This window comes from Ailuropoda melanoleuca, chromosome 16 (genome assembly GCF_002007445.2).
Source record: "Ailuropoda melanoleuca isolate Jingjing chromosome 16, ASM200744v2, whole genome shotgun sequence".
In the NCBI taxonomy this organism is placed as follows: domain Eukaryota; kingdom Metazoa; phylum Chordata; class Mammalia; order Carnivora; family Ursidae; genus Ailuropoda; species Ailuropoda melanoleuca.
The window spans coordinates 19,430,624-19,446,972 of NC_048233.1; the positions used below are offsets into that span (position 1 = coordinate 19,430,624).

General features: G+C 41.6%; 1 protein-coding gene across 6 annotated transcripts in view; it reads right to left on the reverse strand.

The window, feature by feature from the left end:
* Positions 1–16,349, reverse strand: part of LOC100473493 (cationic amino acid transporter 3-like) — a 35,921-nt gene that overhangs the window by 10,727 nt on the left and 8,845 nt on the right. The gene's annotated exons all lie outside the window — the stretch shown is intronic.

The window sequence follows — 16,349 nt, forward strand, 5'->3', positions numbered from 1 at the left end:
GGGAGAGGAAGAAGCAGGCTCATAGCAGAGGAGCCTGATGTGGGGCTCGATCTCACAACGCCGGGATCACGCCCTGAGCCGAAGGCAGACGCTTAACCGCTGTGCCACCCAGGCGCCCCTCAGTCTTAAAACTCTTAGCCCCAAAATCTGCTACCCAAGGATAGATGTCACTTTGGCCCCCTTTTTCCTCATTCTGCATCATCCACTTAGCTCTACTGACTGCCAAAAACGTATACTCCACCCTTCCCTTTACCCAACTAGGCCCACACAGGCACTGTGAACAGAGAGGAGGAGGAGAAAGGGGCAGGGACTTCATAACCACCTGTAAGAACGAGACAACCAAGCTGTCTGGGAGGGAAACCCTGGAGAGATGGGGGCAGCAGCCAACCCAGGGTCCCTGACTGAGAAGGAACAGGAGACAGGAAGGTGGTTTTTTGAATTCTGAAATACAATACATCTCACCTAAAACATCCAGGCAAAACTCACTATAATTTTTATGTCCTCAGTTATATGAGTGTGATCCATAGGGAGAAAAGTAAGTCACCTAGCTCAGTAGCTCACAACCAAAACAATTCCTTCGTTTCCTCCTCTCTAGGTTCAAGGAGAGAAGGTGAGCTTACTCTTGCAGACAGTTTCCTCACTGGCCATACTATGCTTGCTACACACCCTGTGCCATTTGTGATGTCAGCTGCCAGGGGCCTGGAGAATTGGTCCTGCTCTGTAAGCTTGCATTAAGACACTCACTTGTAAAGCCACATGAATTTTTTACAAGGAGTTATTTTTAACTCAAACTGTTGTTGAATGTTTTCTTAATGAATGAATCCTGCATGTGTTTCCTTCTTCCCCCTCCTCCCCAGCTGCTATTCAAATGGCCCCTCCTCAAGGGGAGCAAGGCTTTGGATGAACAATTCACAGCAATGCACAGAAATGAGTAATGGAGAACACAGAGAACAGAGTTATGCAGCCCCCACTCTGCTCTCTACTCAGCCTTTGGTTTTGAGAGAATTTTAGGAAATGCTGTCAGAGGTTTGTAAAGAAAGAGTAAGTCAAAATTGAAGAGTCTTCTCTATAGATAATCTAAAGGAACCCTTGGGTTATGGGCCAGAACTTCTGTCTACAAATTGATCCAAATTCCTTATTTGCCACTCACCAGTTCCAATGTTATGATTTTCCAACAAGCACACAATATAGATAAGGAGGATCAATTCTTAACTTATGGAACCATTCTACACTATTTGTTTTGTTTTGTTTTTTATAATAATATTTTTTATTATAATGTGTTAGTCCCCATTCAGTACATCCCTATTTTTTGATGTAAAGTTCCATGATTCATTACTTGCATATAACACCCATTGCACCATGCAATATGTGCCCTCCTTAATACCCACCACCAGCCTATCCAATTCCCCCACCCCCTCCCCTCTGAAGCCCTCAGTTTCTCAGAGTACATAGTCTCTCATTCTTCATTCCCCCTTCTGTTTTNCCTTCTGTTTACCCCCCCTTTCTTCTTCCCTTTCTTCTCCTACCGATCTTCCTGCTTCTTATGTTCCATAAATGAGTGAAGCCATATGATAATTGTCATTCTCTGCTTTACTTATTTCACTTAGCATTATCTCCTCCAGTCCGATCCATGGTGCTGCAAATGTTGAGAAATCGTCCTTTTTGATGGCTGAGTAATATTCCATTGTATATATGGACCACAGCTTCTTAATCCAGTCATCTGTTGAAGGGCATCTCGGCTCCTTCCACGATTTAGCTATTGTGGACAATGCAGCTATGAACATTGGGGTGCATATGGCCCTTCTCTTCACTACGTCTGTATCTTTGGGGTAAACACCCAGTAGTGCAATGGCTGGGTCATAGGGTAGTTCAATTTTTAACTTTTTAAGGGACCTCCACACTGTTTTCCAGAGTGGCTGTACCAACTTGCATTCCCACCAACAATGTAGGAGGGATCCCCTTTCTCCACATCCTCTCCAACAATTGTTGTTTCTTGCCTTGTCTATCTTTGCCATTCTAACTGGCGTAAGGTGGTATCTCAGTGTGGTTTTGATTTGAATTTCCCTGATGGCTAATGATTTTGAACATTTTTTCATGTGTCTGTTAGCCATTTGTATGTCTTCATTGGAAAAGTGTCTGTTCATATCTTCTGCCCATTTTATGATTTGTTTATTTGTTTCTCGTGTATTGAGTTTGAGAAGTTCTTTGTAGATCTTGGATACCAGTCCTTTATCTGTGGTGTCCTTTGCAAATATATTCTCCCATTCCGTGGGCTGTCTCTTAGTTTTTTTGACTGTTTCCTTGGCTGTGCAGAAGCTCTTTATCCTGATAAAGTCCCATAAGTTCATTTTATCTTTTATTTCTCTTGCCTTTGGAGATGTGTCGTGAAAAAGGTTGCTCTGGCCGATGTCATAGAAGTTGTTGCCTATGTTCTCCTCTAGAATTTTGATGGATTCCTGTCTCACATTGAGGTCTTTCATCCATTTGGAGTTTATTTTTGTGTATGGTGTGAGAGAGTGGTCAAGTTTCATTCTTTTGCATGTAGCTGTCCAATTTTCCCAGCACCATTTATTGAAGAGACTGTCTTTTTTCCACCGGATGTTTTTTCCTGCTTTATCAAAGATTAGTTGCCCAAAGAGCCGAGGGTCCATTTCTGGGTTCTCTATTCTGTTCCATTGGTCGATGTGTCTGTTTTTGTGCCAGTACCATGCTGTCTTTGTGATCACAGCTTTGTAGTACAGCTCGAAATCCGGCATTGTGATGCCCCCAGCTTTGTTTTTCCTTTTCAACAGTTCCTTGGAGATTCGGGGCCTTTTCTGGTTCCATACAAATTTAAGGACTATTTGTTCCAGTTCTTTGAAAAATGTCCTCGGTATTTTGATCGGGATAGCATTGAAAGTGTAGATTGCTCTGGGTAGTATGGACATTTTAACTATGTTAATTCTTCCAATCCATGAGCATGGAATATTTTTCCATCTTTTTATGTCTTCCTCAATATCTTTCAAAAGTGATCTATAGTTTCTAGGATATAGGTCCTTTACGTCTCTGGTTAAGTTAATTCCAAGGTAACGTATGGTTTTTGGTGTTATTNTTTTTGAAAGCTTCAGGAGAATAGGTATTATTTCTTCTTTGAATGTTTGGTAGAATTCCCCGGGGAATCCATCAGGCACTGGACTCTAGTTTTTTGAGAGGTTTTTGATCACTGCTTCAATCTCTTCATAATTAATCGGTCTGTTTAAATAATCAATTTCTTCCTGTTTCANCTTTACAGGTTTCCAGGAAGGCATCCATTTCTTCCAGGTTGTTTAATTTATTGGCATAAAGATGTTGGTAAAAGTTTCTAATGATCCTTCCTATTTCCTTGGTGTTGGTTGTGACCTCTCCCTTTTCACTCATAATTTTATTAATTTGGGTCCTTTCTCTATTCTTTTAAATAAGTCTGGCCAGTGACTTATCGATCTGATTTATTCTCTCAAAGAACCAGGTCTAGTTCTGTTGCTCCACTCTACTGTGCTCCTGGTTTCTAATTCATTGATCTGTGCTCTAATCTTGATCAACTGCTTTCTTGTGCATGGATTACGCCTGTTCTACTGTTCCCTGCTTCTTGAGGTGAGAATATAATAACTTCATTTTAGATTTTTCGATTCTTTTGAGTGAGGCTTGGATGGCTATGTATTTTCCCCTTAGGACTGCCTTTGCAGTGTCCCATAGGTTTTGTACCATTGTGTTTTCATTCTCGTTGGTCTTCATAAATTGTTTAAATTGATTTTTGATTTCCTGGTTTCTTGACTCATTCTTGAGCAGGATGGTTCTTAGTTTCCAAGTGTTTGAGTTTCTTCCAAATTTTTCCTTGTGATTGAGTACCAATTTCAATGCATTGTGGTCTGAGATATGCAGGGAATAATTTCTGTCTTTTGGTATCAGTTGAGACCTGTTTTGTGACCGAGCATATGATCTATTCTGGAGAATGTTCCATGTGAATTTGAAAAGAATGAGTATTCTTTTGTTCCAGGGTAGTGTTCTATATATATCTATGAGGTCCATCTGGTCTAGTATGGCATTCAAAGCTCTTGTTTCTTTGTTGATTTTCTGTTTAGGTGATCTGTTTATTGCTGATAGTGGAGTGTTGAGGTCCCCTACTATTAATGTATTTTTAGCTATATGTCTCTTTATTCTGGTTAAGAGTTGGCTTGTGTATCATGCTGCTCCCCTGTTGGGGGTGTAGATATTTTTCATTGTCATATCCACTTGTTGGATACATTCTTTAAGAATAATATAGTGTCCTACTGTATCTCTAACTACAGACTTTAGTTTAAAATCCAATCTGTCTGATATGAGAATTGCTAGCCCAGCTTTCTTTTGAGGTCCTTTGGCATGTAAAATGGTTTTCCATCCCTTCACTTTCAGTCTGGATGTATGTTTAGGTTCAAAATGAGTCTCTTGTAGATAGCAAATGGATGGGTCATCTCTTTTTATCCAATCTACCACCCTGTGGTGTTCTATGGGAGCATTTAGGCCACTCACATTGAGAGTGATTATTGAGAGATATGATTTTAATGATGTCATGTTGCCTGTAAAGTCTTTGTTTTTATAGATTGTAACTTTCTGTTCTATATCATCTTGGGGCCTTTTTACTTTTATAGAACCCCCCTTAATATTTCCTGTAGGGCTGGTTTTGTGGTTATGAAATTGGTCAGTGTTTGGCGATCCTGGAAGGTCCTTATCTCTCCATCAATTCTGAATGAAAGCCTTGCTGGATAAAGGATCTTTGGCTGCATGTTTTTCTCTGAAAATACTTTAAGAATGCCCCCCCCCAACCCTTTCTCTCATTTCAGGTCGGTGTAGACAGGTCTGATGTAATCCTGATATTTTTTCCTTTGTACGTCAGAAATTTCTTTGCCCTGGCTGCTTTCAATACTGTATCCTTGAATCTAATACTTGCAAATTACAGTATGACATGACGTGGTGTAGGTTTGTCGTGGTTGAATTTGGGAGGGGTCCTCTCTGCCACTTGGACATGAATGCTTGTTTCCTTTGCTAGTTTAGGGAAGTTTTCAGTTACAAATATGTCTTCTAGACCTCTCACTTTCTCCACCCCCTCAGAGATGCTGATGATTCTGACACTGGAATGTTTCATTGAGTCAGTAATCTCCCGTAACCTACATTCTTGAGATTCTATTTTTTTGAGCCAAGTTTCTGTTGTAGCTTTCTCTTCTACCGTCCCATCCTCCAATTCACTAATTCATTCTTCTGCCTTATTTACCCTGGCCATGAAAGTATCTAGTTTTGACTGCATTTGATTCATAGCATTTTTAATTTCTGCCAGATTTGCTCTCATTTCTGCCCTTAAAGATTCTATATTTTTGTTAATACTTTTTCAAGTCTACACATCATCTTGACCATTGTTACTCTGAACTCCATTTCCGATAATTTGGTTATATCCATATCCATTAGTTGTGTGGCTGAGGCCACAGACTCATTTTCTTTTCTCTGTTGGGGGGATTTCTCCTTCTCATCATTCTGATGAGGAGAGGTTGCATAGTTGCCCAGAGCCCAAATTATTGACCAGTATCCAGGCAGTGTGCTCTTGTTTTATAGGGACCTTAGGGATGTGGGTTTATTGATTTTTCAGCCTGCCTTCTGGGGGAGAGGTTGCACTGATACTCAGGCAACTGTTTGGTTAGAGACTCCCTGTCCCCTGCAAGGGGGGGATGGGGATTAGCACAATGTGTGCTGGTATGTCCAGGATTTTGTTCTCTGGTGACTTTCTCTGGCAGTTGTCTGTGACTATTCTGAGAGTCAGAGCAGCAGTGGCTGAATCCCAGCCTGTGTCTCAGAACAGAGATATCGCAGTCCGCTCTCCACTGAGCTCTCCTGGCCTCTCTAACTCTGGTTCTGTTGGTGCTGCTAAAAACCGTGCAGTGTCCTGTGTTATGCGCCCCACAGCTGGCATCCTGGCCCTCACTTCCAGAGCTGGCACGTCTCTGTCCTTTGTGTTTCTAAAACCACCAGCCACCATCTGCCCCCGCACTCTCTGGAGCCCCATTTCAGTGTGTTTCACCTGCACTCCAGAGCTTCAGTTTTCAGACTGGTCATGCGCATTCCCAGGCTCATGGTCTCAGTCTGCTCTCTAGCCAGTACCAGTCCACGAGTCGAGTCCAGACTGCTCCCCAGTGAAGGTGGCTACCACTTCCAGGTGCCCAAGCACGGAGGCTCCTTCCCCCTTCCATTTATCTTCCAATATCTGTGCGTGGATTCACGGCTCCCTGCTTTGTACCTCAAAACTCAGCGCTGAAGATGTTCATTTGTAGAGATCCAGATGTATCTTCCTACATCTCAGGCTGATTCTGTGGGTATTCAGGATGGTCTGGTACCCATCCAGCTTGACTCAGGGGACCAGCTGAAAAAGGGGACCACTGCTCCTCCTCTATCTTAACTCCTCCTTTCTACACTATTTGAAGTGTCCCCAACCCACGACCAGGCTTCAAACCCTTCCAGGGTTCCACAGTGCCCTTCCTTCTTAGACCTTCCTCCCTTCATAATCTGACCCAGTTTCTGCTCCAGCTGCAAAATTCGACACTCACCCTGATCCTTGCATCTAATGCCCTCTGGGACCCTCAGTTAGATAACCCCCACTTCTCTCTCAGCTCCCACCTCAGAAGATGCTTCCCCAGGAATCCTCCCCTGACCTTTATGCTGTCCTTCCTATGTGCTCTCTTACCACTGGGCTTCTCTGTGTGCCATTGATCCTAATATATCCAAATTCCAGGTCAGCTGTCTCCTTCATCAGACTGTGAGTTAGGTGCTGAATAAATATTTGTTGAACAAATGACCATGCTGAGAAGAGAAACCTGAAAGAGGCCATAATCTGTAATTCCTATATACTGGATATTGAGAATCATACTTTGTAGCCAAGCAACCTTTATAATCCTGGCTCAGGTAAAGATATGCATGGTATTCCCTTCCTTATGGAAGGCGAGCAACATGGATAGTGTGAAGGGGAAACGAACTGTGATAAAACTTTGACCCAACATCATTCATGGCAGATATGGGTGACACAGTGTGAGAAAGAATTGTTTGCCTTTGAGGACGCTTGTTTAAATGTCAGGCAACCAACTACCCATGCCCAGTTACGGAAGACCTACTTTTTTGAAGGCATCATGCTCAGGCCGTATAATCCAGGTAGGATGTGCTAAGGCAGAGGTTCTCACTTTAGGGGACAGAGGCAGGCATAATGAAGACACCTGGGGACATTTTCAAACATCAGATCCTCTCCCTCTGGAGATTCTTGTCCACTAGTCCTATACTTCCCATGACTGCTGTAAACCACCCCAACTGACAAGAAATTGTCCTCAAGTTCACGGAGAAGGCATTCTAAAAGCTACTCAACAGAGTTGAGTAGTTAGGAGTAAGCTAGGTAGACTATTCAGGTTCAAATTTCACTTCAACCTCACACTGATGACTCTGGACAAATCAGTTTACCTGTCAGGGCTTTAGTTACCACAACAGTCAAATGAGAGTATAAGTAAATACCTCACATGTTAGTTAAGAGAATTAAGTGAATTGATGCCTATAGGGTACATGGCTCAGTGCCCAGCAAACTATATGGACTTAATACAATCTACCTTGTATCTAATATTAAAATCTGGTCCATAGTAACCAAACATTGACAATCAATCTGTCTTTATATATGTGCAGGCTCTAAATTATCCGCTAGAACATGAGATTGTTAGCCAGCCTTCAAGAGACAAAGAAAACAGTTTTATTCCATGTGATTCACCTTGAAATGCTAAGGACTCTAATTAGACACCCTCATCCGAGCTGGTGCTAACACGTGGGGGGAGTCCTAGGCTCACTGCATTAGACCAGGTGGCAAGAAATGCAAGGCTCAATACAATAATAATTATAATAATAACAATAAAAATAATAATATTTTTGTCCTCAGATGCCTCATCTGGAATAGGCAGTGTTGGGTACTATATAGATAATAACAATGATCATTATTATATCAGAAATCCTGGATATGAGGCCAGGACCTTCCTTGTGATGACATGAACTTGGGTAATTTGCTTAATCTCCCCAAGCCTCAGTCTCCTCACCCACTAGAAACTTTACTTGACCTCCCTCACTGGATAAACATGAGAATACCATAAGAAGATACAAGCTATCACACACTGATGGGGGCAGTGTCACTGGGGAACCATCCTGAAGCACATTTTAGTGGAATTCAGAATACTCACACAATTGGGCACTGTAGCTATTGAATGGGTGAATGTATCTAAATACACATATGAAGCATGATGTGAAAGAGCATTTCTTTTTTTTTAAGGATTTTATTTATTTATTCAACAGAGATAGAGACAGCCCAGTGAGAGAGGGAACACAAGCAGGGGGAGTGGGAGAGGAAGAAGCAGGCTCATAGCGGAGGAGCCTGATGTGGGACTCAATCCCATAACGCCGGGATCACGCCCTGAGCTGAAGGCAGACTCTTAACCACTGTGCCACCCAGGTGCCCCATGAAAGAGCATTTCTTAAATACAATAAAGTAAGTGGCTCCAGTGAGGAGAGGAAATGTGAATAGAGATAAGGATGAAAGGGGAAAATAAAATGCATTGAAAGGGCGCCTGACAGGAAGCAATGGTGCAAACACTCCATGACTGAGGGAGAAAATGATTCCACTCTGTGTACTTCAGGGTCAATACAGGAATTGCAGGAGGTAATGTGAGAGCACCTAGTACAAAGCCTGATAGATGGCAGACTTTCAGTAGACTTGAGTTGAAGGGGAACGTTAATCCTGTAATCATCAGAATATGGAGAATACAAAGAAGAATACCTGCTAGAAAGAGAGTTCAGAACAAGGTAAGATGGGCAACCCCCATACTAGTTCCTTCTGAACCCATTTCCCTTTTCCAAATTCCTCTTTCTCCATCAGCTCCTTCAGTTGTCCCTGGAAACTCCTATAGTTCACACTAAGGATGCTTATACCATGTTCCTCTCACTGGAGAAACATTCCCACACCTCCATCCCAACAAAGACACAACAGTGGTTCTTCACATTTGTTGGATCACAGACCCCTCTGAGGTTGGTCACCTCAAAAAAAAATGTTGCACACTCTTCTGATGTCCATTCATGGACCTTGAGCAGGAATCCCTGAGGAGGACCATCTGAATGGCAGGGTCAGAGAGGGGTAATGCTTGATAATTTCTGTTTCCCTCAACTGGGTTGTGCAGGATAGTCCTTGTGCTCTTCCCACTTCTACTGAAAGTGAGCGAAAGTGGGCCTACAGACAAAGTATGAAAATACCAGAGAAGCAACCCAAAGAACAAAACATCTGGGTATTCAATAATTGTATTTTATGACTCCAAGAGAAGCTGGCAGAACAAACAGATGAAAACCAAGCCTACAGAGGAGAAAGCACACCCATCTCTCAAGTGCTTTGAGAAAACACACCCATCTTCTCAAGGGAATCCTGAAAGACCCTAATACAAATCCAGCTCATGACAACAGAGAAACGTCATCATCAAACACCATGTGCAGAAATGCACTTTGGCTGTGCAATAACTTTGGTTATTCCTACAGTTTCTATTCATTCCAGACCCTCTGTCCCTGCTGTCAGAGCCCTGCCCTAATTCTCCCCCTACCCTCAGATACATCATCTCCTTCCTAACTCAGCTCCTCACATCCTGACTTACCCTTCCTGGGATGAGCCTTTGGCCTGGGTAAGTTACCTGTCCTGCCAGGGATGCCTTCCTCACTTCTTTCTGTCCATCTTGACCCTGTAGCCTCTCTCAACCCTATTCTATAACCTTTCCCAATCCTGCATCCAGGAAGCCTTTCCTAAGCCATCCTTACTGATCCCATTGTCCAACCTTCCTCCCCTTCCCACCAACAATTACACCCCATCATGATGGTCAGCTGAAACTAATTTTCCCTATCTGCCACCTGTGTCCCAAATGTGTTTCTTAAATTGCTTTATAGTCTAAAAGCTTCTGGAGGGCTTGGCCAGGATCTATATGCCTCTTCATTCTGGATTCCACACTCCCATCTTCAGCCCTCACTACACAGGACAAGGATCTGCTCATAATTGTAGCAAGCAACCAAAAGAGGCAGTTAGGGAAAATAATATTAATATTTAGATGTATTGATTATGATATCTTAATATTCCTAGAAAAAGATTTGTTTTGTTTTGTTTTTGCTTTTTTTTTGGAAAAAGAGAAAAGGCCAAACAGAGGTATAAGCAGACTAGAACATGCACCATTGTCTATTTCAAGAGCATCCTAAGCATTTCCTTATGAAGGCCCTGGGTCTATGAATCTCAATTTAATTGGGAAACAGTCTCTGCCCAAAGAGGTATTTCTCAGGTGATATCCTTAAGGAAATGAAGACAGGGGCCTGAGAACATGAAGCCAGCTTGTATGAATCCATAATGCCCTGTCTTCCCCTTCCTTCCCTCTTCGTCCCTGTGTTTCTGTCAATCTCTGAGCTCCTTCCAAACTTCAAAACTGAAGTTCCATCCCACATTGCCGGTAAGAACTCCTGTTAAGTCTAACAAACGACTCCCTAAATTGCAGGCTGTTTTGCTTTCCCAGCCAGGCCCACCCACAGTCCTTAGTCTTAGAGGTCATTGTGTTCACTCTGCTGTCTCTAAGAAGGGTACCACCCTCACTCTGTGCCTCTCCTTTTCAAAAAATTTTTGAAGGCAATAACTTCCACTGGTTTCCATGGTAAGGAGTTAATACTCCTGCCAATCAGGAAATTGGCTTTATATCTCCTCCTGAATAGCTTCAAAGGTAGTTTGGATACCAGTTGCTTTGCTACAAGTTTGATAAAGACTTGATAGGAAAGCTAATGAGGATGATAGATCATTGTTTTCAGCTTCTCACTCTTTCAGAGAATTTGACTTTAAATGCAACATCTCCAGAGATTATATAAATCCTCTGTATCCAAGCACACCTCCTTCTTGATCCCAAAGTATATAAACTCTCTCTTCTTCCTTAAAATTACAAGACAATGAAGTTCCACAGCCAATCAAACCAGGGGCTCCAAAAAAATCAAACACAAAGTCTTTTGGATAGCTGAACTTCCCCAGAGTTTCTGAAGTCCTAACTCAAGCAGCCCTGGACTCTGGTAGGGGAAAGTTAGGAATAAAAGTGTAGAGGCTTGAGCTCAGGGCAAGAATTTAAAAGAGTAGTTATTGTGGCACATGTGTAACCAACACTTCCTAAGTGGAAACAGGTCAGAATATGCAGGGAAAGGTAAACAGAATGAAAGCCACCATGAAAACTGGAGCTGAGTTTCATATACAAGAGTTAATAAAGTGTTTATAAAATCAAATGCAATATGTAAATTTCTGATTTTCTCTCTCTCTTTGTGCCTTCTCTAGAAGTCTGTGTCCAATCATGGTCTTCACTTATTAATTCAACAACTAAACTGCTGCCCGTGTATTTAGTACTATGGATAAAGCAAAGATAAACAAAAACATCCCTCCACTCAAGTTGGTTAAATTCCTGTAGTAGGAAGCAAAAATAACCCAAGAAAAAACAGATTAGTAATAAGAATATATATCGTGTTGTATTTGCCATCAGTGCTACAGGGAAAAGGAAAACAAGCAAAGGTTAGGATGTGCTCCAAGTGCATGGTGGGACTTTAAAACGGGTGGTCCAAGGCAGACTCACCTTAACACTGTTGTGCAACCATCACCATCCAACTCCAGAACTTGTTCCTCTTCCTCACCTGAAACTCTGTACCCATTAAACAGTAGCTCCCCATTCCTTTATCCCAGCAGCCCATGTCAACCACCATCCTACTTCCTGTCCCTATGAATTTAACCAATATAGATACCTCATGTAAGTGGAATCATACAATAGTATCTTTCTGTGACAGGCTTATTTCTTGTGGCATGATGTCTTCAAGGTTCATCCATGTTGTAGCAGAGGTCAACATATCCTTCCTCTTAAAGACTGAGTAATATTCCATTGTGTGTATACCCACATCTTTGCTATCTGTTTACCCACTGATGCACATGCTGGTTGTTTTACCTATTTGCTGCTATGACTAATGCTGTTATGAATACAGGTATACAAATACCTTTTTGGGTCCCTGATTTCAATTCCGTGAGATATGTACCCAGAAGTGGTGTTGCTGGGTCACATGGAATTTGTGTATGTAATTTTTTGAGAAGTCGCCTTACTGTTTTTCCACAGCAACTGCCCCATTTTACATTGCCACCAGCAATGCGCAAGTGTCACATTTTCTTCATATCTTCTGTTTTTATTAATAGCAGCCATTTTTAATGGGTATGAAGTGGCACTTGGCAGGTTTTGAGGAATTACAAGGAGGCCTATGGGGCAAGGACACAGTGAGGGGGAAACAGTAGGGAATGAGGTCAAGAGAGCAGGAAGCCAGATCCTTCACATAGGGTCTGAGAGTCACTGTGAGGAATTGGGCTGTTACTCTGTGTGTGATGGAAACCCTAGAAAAACAGGGTTTTACATGTTGTTTACCAATTTTCATGTTCTTTGAACTAAGACTTGGGGTCTAAGGAAAGTCCTCCTCCAAAGTTTGAAAACAAGACATTGACACAGGTTCCAGAGCTCTCAGTAGATGTCCAGTACTTCTGACAACACACTGAGGGTATTAACAAGCTTCATACTTCATCTAGAAACACCTCCCTCTCTAGATGCCAAAGAAGAGATGCCATACAGCCACCCATGGAGGAGTGACATGACAGATTCCTTTCACTGAAGCTGTTTGCTTTCTGTATTATCTCAAGGCAGGGCTCCATCACTTAAAAATCAAACAAAAGCCATTTTAGTATCATTCACTATTTTAGATTATTCAGTATTGTGGATAATAAAATGCTGACATGGAGATAAAGGTCGCTTTTTCTGGAACCTGGTGAAAGTATGAATTGTGAAGACAGGGGTAGGTAGATTCTCAGCAAGGGGACAGGAACCATGTGAACCAGACACTCGCAAGTGCAGAATTAAATATATGAATCCAGTCCCAAGCCCCAGATGCCTCAGGAAGGACTGTCAGAAATATCTGAGATACTCAGAGCTGGAGAGAGAAAGGGCCCCAAAGGGAAGCCCAAAAGCAAATTTCTGTAAGGCAAAGAATACCTTTCATAACCTCACTTCCCCCAGGTGACAGGGATGAAAGCTGCTACATCCAAATGAGAAATATAAGAAGTTATACAATTTCTCAACAACAAATAATCTGGAGTGAATGGATGTCCAACCACTGACTATATATGTTAGAAAATATACATTTATGTTGGGGGGGGGACCTGGATGGTATAGAAAGAGAGAATCATGGGGTTGTCCCTGCTGATTAAGGAGAAGAGACAGAAATAAATTTTCACTATGGCACTCTTAGAATTCAAATTGGTGTTAGGGGAGGTTGTTAGTAAAATCTGGAAACCAAAGTAACTAATTTCTCTCAGCAAGGCAACAGGCCATGTATTCCTAGGTTCTGTATGCTGTGTTTCTTTCCAGCTGAGGACAACCTTATTCATCATCCACTGTGAACATGGTATGATCACCACCCACCCTAGGGTAAAGAGACACCACAGCTTGCCTTACATCATAGTCCCATCTCATTTCCCTTCTCTGTGGGCTCTTTACAGAGGTCCTGGTTTACATTTAATCTTCAAACATGTATTATAAAAATGGAACCATAATATAGGAGAAGGCTGCTCTTTCTCCTGTCCCCAAGTAGAAAAATAATAGACCTAAGTAGCAGTGAAAATCTTATGTCATACACCATTCATTCATTCAATAAATATTAAGCACCTTCTAAATACCAGTCCTAGTGATTGACCCTATGTACACAATGGAGAGGAAAAAGATGTGTTCTCTGTCTACATGGCACTAGTTGTCTTTTTTTTTAAGATTTTATTTATTTATTTGACAGAGAGAGAGACAGCCAGCGAGAGAGGGAACACAAGTAGGGGGAGTGGGAAGAGGAAGAAGCAGGCTCTCAGCAGAGCAGGGAGTCTGATGCAGGGCTTGATCCCAGGACTCCAGGATCATGCCCTGAGCCAAAGGCAGATGCTTAATGACTGAGCCACCCCAGCGCCCCAGCATGGCACTAATTGTCTTCAACAAAGTTCTTAGATAACATTCCTGTCAAAAATGTATAACCTGAATCTAATGATAAAAATGGATCAGTCTAGTTTTATTCCTAACTGTCTTATGATTTTGAACATAAGTACTCTGAATACTTAGAAACACTTGTGAAAGAAAAATTATAGAACACTTATGAAAGAAATTGAAAAGGACACAAAGAAATGGAAAAATATTCCATGATCATGGATTGGAAGAACAAATATTGTTAAAATGCTTATTCCACCCAAAGCAACTTACACATTTAAAGCAATCCCTATCAAAACACCACCAGCATTTTTCACAGAACTAGAACAAAACACCCTAAAATTCCTACAGAATCACAAAAGACCCCAAATAGCCAAAGCAGTCTTGAAAAAGAAAAGAAAAGCTAGAGGCATCACAATTCTGGGCCTCAAACTGTATTACAAAGCCATAGTCACCAAGAGAGTATGGTACTGGCACAACAATATACACATAGGTCAGTGGAAGAGAATTGAAAACCCAGAAATGGACCCACAACTGTATGGTCAAATAATCTTCAACAAAGCAAGAAAGAATATCCAATGAAGGAAAGACAGTCTCTTTGGTAAATGGTTTTGGGAATCCTGGACAGCAACATGCAGAATGAAACTGGACCACTTTCATATCCATACTCAAAAATCAAGTCAAAATGGATGAAAGACCAAATGTGAGACAGAAAAACATCCAAATCCTAGAGAAGAACACAGGCAGTAACCTATTTGACCTCAGGCATAGCAACTTCTTACAGACACATCTCCAGAGGCAAGGGGGAAAAGCAAAAATGAACTATTGGGACTTCATCAAGATAAAAAGCATCTGCACAGCAAAGGAAACAATAAACAAAACTAAAAGACAACCTACAGAATGGGAGAGGTATTTGCAAAGGACATATCTGATAAAGGGTTAGTATACAAAATCTATAAAAAAAAAAAAGGATCAAACTCACCCTCCCCAAAATAAATAATCCAGTCAAGAAATGGGCAGAAAACATGAACAGACATTTTTTTGAAAAAAGACATCCAGATGGCCATGAGACAGATGAAAAAATGCTCAACGTCATTCATCATCAGGGAAATTCAAATCAAAACCTCGATGATATACCACCTCACAGCTGTCAGAATGGCTAAAATTAACACCACCAAAAACATCAGGTGTTGGTGAGGATTTGGAGAAAGGGGAACCCTCCTACACTGTTGGTGGGAATGCAAAGTGGTGCAGCCACTCTGGGGAACAGTATGGAGGTTCCTCAAAAAGTTAAAAATAGAACTACCCTTCAATCCAGCAATAGTACTACTAGATATTTTCCAAAGGATACAAAAATACTGATTCAAACAGGAACACGCGCCCCGATGTTTATAGCAGTATTATTAACAATAGTCAAATTATGGGAAAAGCCCAAATGTCCATCAACTAATGAATGCATAAAAAATTTGTGGGGTGTGTGTGTGTATAAATAACCACAATGGAATATTACTCAGACATCAAAAAGAATGAAATTTTGTCATTTGCAATGATGTGGGTGGAACTGGACAGTATTACGCTAAGTGAACCAAGTCACAGAAAGATAAACACCATATGATTTCACTCATATGTGGGATTTAACAAACAAAACAGATGAACATAGGGGAAGCAAAGGAAAAATAAAATAAGATGAAAACAGAAAGAGAGTTAAATCATAACAGACTCTTAAAACCATAAGAGACTCTCTCTTAAAGAGACTGGGGGTTGCTGGAAGGGAGATGGATGGGAGATGGGCTAAATGGATGATGGGTTTTAAGGAGGGCACTTGTGATGGACACTGGGTGTTGTATGTAAGTGATGAATCACTAAATGCTACACCTGAAACCAATTTTGCCATATGTGCTAACTAACNTGGAATATTACTCAGCTATCAGAAAGAACGAATTCTCAACATTTGCTGCAACATGGACGGCACTGGAGGAGATAATGCTAAGTGAAATAAGTCAAGCAGAGAAAGACAATTATCATATGATTTCTCTCATCTATGGAACATAAGAACTAGGAAGATCGGTAGGGGAAGAAAGGGATAAAGAAAGGGGGGTAATCAGAAGGGGGAATGAAGCATGAGAGACTATGGACTCTGAGAAAGAAACTGAGGGCTTCAGAGGGGAGGGGATGGTGGAATGGGATAGACTGGTGATGGGTAGTAAGGAGGGCACGTATTGCATGGTGCACTGGGTGTTATACGCAACTAATGAA